The sequence below is a fragment of the Heptranchias perlo genome, chromosome 20 (genome assembly GCF_035084215.1).
Source record: "Heptranchias perlo isolate sHepPer1 chromosome 20, sHepPer1.hap1, whole genome shotgun sequence".
Taxonomy (NCBI): domain Eukaryota; kingdom Metazoa; phylum Chordata; class Chondrichthyes; order Hexanchiformes; family Hexanchidae; genus Heptranchias; species Heptranchias perlo.
Window position 1 is genome coordinate 22,577,016 of NC_090344.1, and position 9,219 is coordinate 22,586,234.

The window sequence follows — 9,219 nt, forward strand, 5'->3', positions numbered from 1 at the left end:
GAAGACCTTTTTGCCTGAAATTGAGGGCGATTTGAAGTGTTGCTGCTCAAAGGCACTCCCTGCTGGTGAGCAGAGGGAAATGCTCGAGTGAAACAGCCGTGCTCGGGCAGAAACAGAAAGCTTTCAGGTTTGAGAAAGGAAAAGTGGTGTCCTGTGACTCAGTGGCAACATGTTAATCTGTAAACTGCCGTTAAAGTTCAGAGAGCGACCTTGAGGTAATTGCTGCTTATTCCAAAAGCACACTCACTCCTTCGAGCCGGAATTGAACCAGCGACCTAAGGATGACTTCAATTGTTTAATTCACAACAGTCCTCCGCTCTACCAGCTGAGCTATCGAAGGGAAGTGATATAAAAGATTGTCTTTGGTGATTGTTCACCGTGCGCCTGTTGACATGTTCAGACTCGTGGAGTCCGGTGCTGATCGAAGACTTCTTTCACCTGAAAGCGAGAGCTGAGTGTTTTGAAGTATTGCTGCTCAAAAGCACTCCCTGCTGGTGAGCAGAGGCAAAACAGCCTTGTTTGGGCAGACACAAAAAGTTTTAAAGTTTGAGAAAGGAAAAGAGGCGTCCTGTGCCTTCATGGCAACATGTTAATCTGCACGTTGCGTGTAAAGTTAAGAGAGCGACCTTGAACTAATTGCTGCTTATTGCAAAATCACGCGTACTCCTTCGAGCAGGAATTGAACAAATGATATAAGGGTGCCTTTGTCTTATTTTCCACGACAGTCTTGTCGCTCGACCAGCTGAGATATCAATGGGAAGCAGCAAAAATGTTTCACTTTGGTGATTGTTCACCGTGCACCTTTGACACACCCGGACTCGTGGATTCCAGTGCTCATGACTGAGGCTGACTCGGTACCTGCTCATACCGCAGCGCTGTGGAAGTGTGAGCTGCTCCGTGTTCTCCACAGCCTGGGCCAGTGACACAATGAATAATGTGACCAATTATTGATCTGGAGATTGTGGGTTCAAGTTTACGGAGGGTGTAAAGTGGAAGGCCGGGCCTGGAGAGCATTGGAATAGTCGAGTCTAGAGATAAACAAAGGCACGGATGAGGGTTTCAGCAGCAGAACATCAATCTGGCAGTTGAGATTTGTTTCTGCTGATGTTAATAATCGCTATAACTGGGCTGAAATTCAATATTCTGGATCTATGTCAAATAAATCAACTTTATTTCAAACAGAATGGGTCAATTACTTGATGAATTCAAGGTAAGAGACTAATTGATGTCCTAATTACCGATTATTATGCCTTTTCTCCTTTCTCACTGTAGATTAATTCAGTTCTCATACCTTCAATTACTCTCATGGCCAAGTCCCAGTTCCCCGGTCCTTCCCGAGTGCCTCTCCCAGCCTTGGGATCCAGGGAAGGTATCGGTAATGTACCCGGGATCACTAAACACAAAACCCAGTCTGTGAATCACTTTCAGCTACTGGACTTATCGTGTGTCCCACAGCATCTCTCTCACCTTCGATGTGTGAATAGAGCATCAGGCCTGGAAATCTCGTCTTCAATTTAAATCCACTCTGCAAATGTATTTAACAAAATACAAACAAGTAAACACATCATGGCCCAATAATCCAGCACTAAATTCAAAGGAGTAAGTCTGTTATCAAACTCCTTGAGTGGACAGACAAAAGAAAAATCCCAACTCTAAGATCCCCTCGAATCCTTTGCAAATACCTTTCAAATCTTGACAATAATCAACAAGTCTAATTTAATGTTGATCTTTATCTTGAGTGGGGTTGGAATACAGAAGTGATGCTTCAGTTGTAAAGAACCTTGGTCAGACCCCATCTGGAGAACAGGGCACCGAACCCAAGGAGAGATAAATCGGCCTTGGGAAATATACAGTGCAGATTCACCAGAATGACACAGGGGTTAAAAGGATTAAATTATGAGGACGGGTTGCATAAACTTGGTTTTTATTCCAATGAGTTTAAAACATTGAGATGTGATCTCATCGAGATGTTTAAAATAATAAAGGGATTCAATAAGGTAGATACAGAGAAATGATTTAATCTGGAGGGGGAATCCTGAACAAGAGGGCATAAGAAATAGGAGCATGAGTGGGCCATACGGCTCCTCGAGCCTGCTCTGCCATTCAGTAAGTACATGGCTGATCTTCTACCTTAACTCCACTTTCCTGCCTGATTCCTTGAGTCCTTCTGTGTCCAAAAATCTCTCGATCTCATTCTTGTATATATTCAACGTCTGAGCGTCCACAGCCCTCTGGGGTAGAGAATTCCAAAAATTCACCACCTTCTGAGTGAAGAAATTTTTCCTTATCTCTGTCCTAAATGGCAGATCCCTTATCCTGAGACTATGCCTCCTAGTTCTAGACTCTCCAGCCAGGGGAAACAGCCTCTCAGCATCTACCATGTCAAGCCCTCTAAGAATTTTAGACGTGTCAATTAGATCACCTCTCATTCTTCTAAATTCCAGAGATTATAGGGCCATTCTGTTCAATCTCTCCTCACACAACAACCATCTCATCCCAGGAATCAATCCAGTGAACCTTTGTGGCACCCCCTCGAAGGCAAGTATATCCTTCCTCCGGTAAGGAGACCAAAACTGTACACAGTACTCCAGGTGTGGTCTCACCAAAGCCCCATATAATTGCAGCAAGACTTCCTTACTCTTATACTCCAACCCCCTTGCAATAAAGGCCAACATTCCATTTGCTTTCCTAATTGTTTGCTGTACCTGCATATTAACTTCATGTGATCCGTGTACACGGACACCCAAAACCCTCTGAACAACAGCATTTCTTAGTCTCTCACCTTTTAAAAAAATATTCTGCTTTTCTATTCTTCCCACCAAAGTGAATAATTTCACATTTCCCCACATGATACTCCATCTGCCAACTTCTTGATAATCTTAACATTGGAGCGAGGTCATTTATGAGCAAAATAAGAGAGGAATTTTTCACACAAATGGTGGTGGAAATCATAAACTCACTTCCCCGAAAGGCTGTGGATGCTGGGGCTCGATTGAAATGTTCAATATTGAGATTGGTGGGTTTGTGTTGTGTGAGGGTTGCAAGGGATCTGGAGCTTGAATCTGATCAACAAGCCTCCTGTCCGGCATCTTCTCAAACACTTTTTAACAATCCATCTTCACAACCTCCATTGCATTTTATCCCCACACTGTGTTATTCCCTCCAATAATCCCTGCTGTCTGTCCTGAATTAATCCATTTCATTCCCAATGTTGAAATCTTTGCTCCACCCACTCGGTTCCATCGGTTTTTCTCCACAACACAAAGGGCCAGTTTTCCCCAAGAGTTTCACACCAATCAGCTTTCAAAATGAGGCAGAGTTTCAGCCAATGAGGGAGATCCGGGCTCAGCCCCGCCCACTCGGTGCCGCAAGTCCCGCCCCTCACACACTCCCATTGGTTGGAGGACCAACCGCCCGCTCGGTCCTCCAGTCCCTCTCCGCTCTTCCTATTGGTCCGGAGCTCCCGTCAATCACCCGGGCAGTGTGAGCTGAGCATGCGCGGCGGGCGGGGAGTGAGGCCGAGATCGTGTCCGCAACAGGTGAGAGATGGGCGGGGGGAGCGGGTTAATAAACCCCGGGGGAGGGGGCGGGGGCTTCACAAACCCCGAGTGCGGCCCCGGGCCCGAATATCAAACAGTGAACATTCTCCTCTCTCTCTCTACACTCCGGGGGCTCCGGTTTAGATCAGACCCGAAACTCAACACACGGCCCGCGGCCTCCGAGCATGCGCAGAGTCAGCGTCAAACCTCGTGACTCATCGAATCAGGGAGCGTCTGTAAATGAGGGAGAAATGGAGATCGGTCAGGGAGCGTCTGTAAATGAAGGCGAAATTGTGATCGGTCAGGGAGCGTCTGTAAATGAAGGAGAAATGGTGATCGGTCAGGGAGTGTCTGTAAATGAAGGAGAAATGGTGATCGGTCAGGGAGCGTCTGTAAATGAAGGAGAAAAGATGATCGGTCAGGGAGCGTCTGTAAATGAAGGAGACATGGTGATCGGTCAGGGAGCGTCTGTAAATGAAGGAGAAATGGTGATCAGTCAGGGAGCGTCTGTAAATGAAGGAGAAATGGTGATCGGTCAGGGAGCGTCTGTAAATGAAGGAGAAATGGTGATCGGTCAAGGAGCGTCTGTCGATGAAGGAGAAATGGTGATCGGTCAGGGAGCGTCTGTAAATGAAGTTGAAATGGAGATCGGTCAGGGAGCGCCTGTAAATGAAGGAGAAGTGGTCCTCGGTCAGGGAGCGTCTGTAAATGAAGTTGAAATGCTGATCAGTCAGGGAACATCTGTAAATGAAGGAGAAGTGGTCCTCGGTCAGGAAGCGTGTAAATGAAGGAGAAATGGTGATCGGTCAGGGAGCGTCTGTAGATGAAGTAGAAATGGTGATCGGTCAGGGAGCGTCTGTAGATGAAGGAGAAATGGTGATCGGTCAGGGAGCGTCTGCAGATGAAGTAGAAATGGTGATTGGTTGGGGAGCTCCTTTAGATGAAGGAGAAATGGTGATAGGTCAGGCAGCGTCTGTAAATGAAAGTGAAATGGAGATCGGTTAGGGCGCATCTGTAAATGAAGGAGAAATGGTGATCGGTCAGGCATCGTCTGTAAATGATGGAGAAATGTGCATCGGTCAGGGAGCATCTGCAAATGAAAGAGAAATGGTGAAGGTCAGGGAGTCTGTAAATGAAGGGGAACTGGTGATCGGTCAGGGAGCGTCTGTAAATGAAGGGGAACTGGTGATCGGTAAGGAATCGTCTCTAAATGAAGGAGAAATACTCAATGTCAGGGAGAGTCTGTAAATGAGGAAGAACATGTGACGGTTCATAAGAACATAAGAAATAGGAGCAGGAGTAGGCTGTACGCCCCCTTGAGCCTGCTCTGTATTCAATAAGATCAAGGCTGATCTTCGACCTCAACTCCACTTTACTGCCCGATCCCCATATCCCTTGATTCCCTTAGAGTCCAAAAATCTATCGATCTCAACCTTGCATTAACTCAACGACTGAGCATTCACAGCCCTCTGAGATAGAGAATTCCAAAGATTCACAACCGTCTGAGTGAAGAAATTCCTCCTCTTCTCAGTCCTAAATGGCCGACCCCTTATCCTGAGACGATGCCCTTAGTTCTACACTGTCCAGCCAGGGGAAACATCCTCTCAGTATCTACCCTCTCAAGCCCTCTCCGAAACTTATAAGTTTCAGTGAAATCACCTCTCATTCTTCCAAACTCCAGAGAGAATGAATTAGCCCATTTTACTCAATCTCTCCTCATTGGACAACCCTCGAATCCCAGGAATCAATCTAGTGAACCTTTGCTGCACCGGCTCTAAGGCAAGTATACCCTTCCTTAGATAAGGAGAGCACAACAGTACACAGTACTCCAGATGTGGTCTCACCAAAGCCGTGTACAATTGCAACAAGACTTCCTTATTCTTCTACTCCAACCCCCTTGCAATAAATTCCAACATTCCAGTTGTCTTGCGAATTGCTTGCTGTACCTGCATGTTATCTTTCGGTGTTTCTTGTACGAGGACACCCAAATCTCTCTGAACACCAACATTTAATAGTTTCTCACTGTTTAAAAAATATTCTGTTTTTCTATTCTTCCTACCAAAGTGAATAACCTCACATTTCCCCACATTATACTCTATCTGCCACCTTCTTGCCCACTCACTTAACCTGTCTATATCCCTTTGCAGACTCTTTGTGCCCTCCTCACAGCTTACTTTCCCATCTAGCTTTATATCATCAGCAAACTTGGATACTTTACATTCGGTCCCATCATCGAAGTCAATGAAATGTATTGTATATAGCTGAGGCCCAAGCACTGATCCTTGCGGCACCCCATTTGTTACACATCTCGGTCATCAATATATATCAAAAAGAGGCATGGTCCTAATACCAATCCCTGTGGAACACCACTGTATACTTCCTTCCAGTCTGTAAAACAACGGTTCCCCAATGCTCTCTGCATTCTGTCTCTCCGCCAATTTTGTATCCATGCTGCCACGGGCTTCAATTTTACCAACAGGTCCATTCGGTGGTACTTTACCAATCGCCTTTTAAATGTCCATGTGCACAACATCGAGTGCACCACCCTCATCAACCCTTTCCATTATTTCATTGAAGAACTGAATCAAATTAGTCAGACGTGATTTTACTTTTAACAAATCGATATTGACTGTCATTTATTAACTCACGTTCTTCCAAGTGAGAATTAATTTTGTCCCGGATTCTGGTCTCTAGAAGTTTCCCACCACCGACGTTAGGCTGACTGGCCTGTAATTGCCGGGTTTTCCCTCTCCTACATTTTTGAACAGGGGTGTAACACTTGCAATCCTCCAGTCCTCAGACACCACTCCCATACCAAGGAGGATTGGAAGATTGTGGTCAGAGCCTCCGCTATCTAGACCCTGACTTCCCTCAGTAATCTAGGAGGCATCCCATCTGGACCGAAAGACTTTTTTACTTTGAGCACTACCAATATTTTAAGTACCTCCTCTTTATCTATTTTTATCGTCTCCAGTATCACTACTACCTCCTCCTTTACTGTACAATGGCAAAATCCTCTTCTCTGGTGAAGACGGATGTAAAGTATTCATTTGGTGCCTCAGCCATGCCCTCTGCCTCCACAAGAAGATATCTTTTATTTCCCTAATCGACCCCACCCTTCCTCTGACTACCCTTTTACTGTTTGTATGTTTATAAAAGACTTTTGGATTCCCTTTTATGTTAACCACCAATCTATTCTCATACTCTCTCTTTGCACCTCTTATTCCCTTTTTTAGATCTCCTCTGTACTTTCTTTGTTCAGCCTGGTTCTCTACTATATTATGAACCTTACATTCATCATAAGCCTCCTTTTTCTGTTTCATTTTAATCTCTATCTCTTTAGACATCCAGGGAGCTCTAGCTTTGGATGCCCTTCCTTTCTCCCCCGTGGGGATCTGTCTGCTCTGTACCTGAACCAACTCCTCCTTCAAGGCCTCCCATTGTTCAATTACTGTTTTGTTGCCAATTTTTGATTCCAAACCACCTGGACAAGATCCCTTTTTAACTCACTGGAATTCGCCCTCCTCCAGTTAAGTATTTTCACATTTGATTGTTCCTTGTCCTTTTCCGTAACTATTCTAAACCTAATGAGATTAAGATCACTGCTGCCCCATTGAAACATGCTCCAACTGCCCCACTTCATTCTCCACACCGAGCCCACTGCTGTACTCACACTCACTCTCTCACACTCACTCTCTCACACTCACTCTCTCACATTCACTCTCTCACATTCACTCTCTCACATTCACTCTCTCACATTCACCCTCTCACACTCACTCTCTCACACTCACTCTCTCACATTCACTCTCTCACATTCACTCTCTCACATTCACTCTCTCACATTCACTCTCTCACATTCACTCTCTCACATTCGCCCTCTCACATTCGCCCTCTCACATTCACTCTCTCACATTCACTCTCTCACATTCACTCTCTCACATTCACTCTCACGCACTCTCACATTTACTCTCTCTCACAATTATTCTCTCACATTCACTCTCTCACGCACTCTCACATTCACTCTCTCACATTCACTCTCTCACATTCACTCTCACAATCATTCTCTCACATTCACTCTCACATTCACTCTCACATTCACCCTCTCACATTCACTCTCTCACAATCATTCTCTCACATTCACTCTCACATTCACTCCCTCACATTCACTCTCTCACATTCACTCTCTCACAATCATTCTCTCACATTCACTCTCTCACAATCATTCTCTCACATTCACTCTCACATTCACTCTCTCACATTCACTCTCACATTCACTCTCACATTCACTCTCTCACTCACTCTCTCACATTCACTCTCTCACATTCACTCTCTCACATTCACTCTCTCACGCACTCTCACATTCACTCTCTCACATTCACTCTCTCACATTCACTCTCTCACATTCACTCTCTCACATTCACTCACTCACACTCACTCTCTCACAATCACTCTCTCACAATCACTCTCACAATCACTCTCTCACATTCAATCTCTCACATTCACTCTCTCACATTCACTCTCTCACATTCACTCTCTCACATTCACTCTCTCACATTCAATCTCTCACATTCACTCTCTCACATTCACTCTCTCACATTCACCCTCTCACATTCACCCTCTCACATTCACCCTCTCACATTCACTCTCTCACATTCAATCTCTCACATTCACCCTCTCACATTCACCCTCTCACATTCACCCTCTCACATTCACTCTCTCACATTCACTCTCTCACATTCACCCTCTCACATTCACCCTCTCACATTCACCCTCTCACATTCACCCTCTCACATTCACCCTCTCACATTCACTCTCTCACATTCACTCTCTCACATTCAATCTCTCACATTCACTCTCTCACATTCACTCTCTCACATTCACCCTCTCACATTCACCCTCTCACATTCACCCTCTCACATTCACTCTCTCACATTCACTCTCTCACATTCACTCTCTCACATTCACCCTCTCACATTCACTCTCTCACATTCACTCTCTCACATTCACTCTCTCACATTCACCCTCTCACATTCACTCTCACATTCACTCTCTCACAATTATTCTCTCACATTCACTCTCTCACATTCACTCTCTCACAATCATTCTCTCACATTCACTCTCTCACATTCACTCTCTCACATTCACTCTCTCACATTCACTCTCTCACATTCACTCTCTCACATTCACTCTCTCACATTCACTCTCTCACATTCACTCTCACACATTCACTCTCTCACATTCAATCTCTCACATTCAATCTCTCACATTCACACTCACTCACATTCACTCTCTCACATTCACTCTCTCACATTCACTCTCTCACATTCACTCTCTCACATTCACTCTCTCACATTCACTCTCACACATTCACTCTCTCACATTCAATCTCTCACATTCAATCTCTCACATTCAATCTCACACATTCACTCTCTCACATTCAATCTCTCACATTCAATCTCTCACATTCAATCTCTCACATTCACTCTCTCACATTCACTCTCTCACATTCACTCTCTCACATTCACTCTCTCACATTCACTCTCTCACATTCACTCTCTCACATTCACTCTCTCACATTCAATCTCTCACATTCACTCTCTCACATTCACTCTCTCACATTCACTCTCTCACATTCACTCTCTCACATTCACTCTCTCACATTCAATCTCTCACATTCGCC

General features: G+C 44.9%; 1 non-coding gene across 1 annotated transcript; it reads right to left on the bottom strand.

Moving 5' to 3' along the window:
- Positions 1 to 247: 247 nt before the first annotated feature.
- Positions 248 to 340, bottom strand: trnan-guu (transfer RNA asparagine (anticodon GUU)). Its single transcript has 2 exons — positions 304 to 340; positions 248 to 283 (listed from the first exon to the last, which is right to left on the bottom strand). It is a non-coding gene; the product is annotated as a tRNA-Asn (tRNA).
- Positions 341 to 9,219: the final 8,879 nt, after the last annotated feature.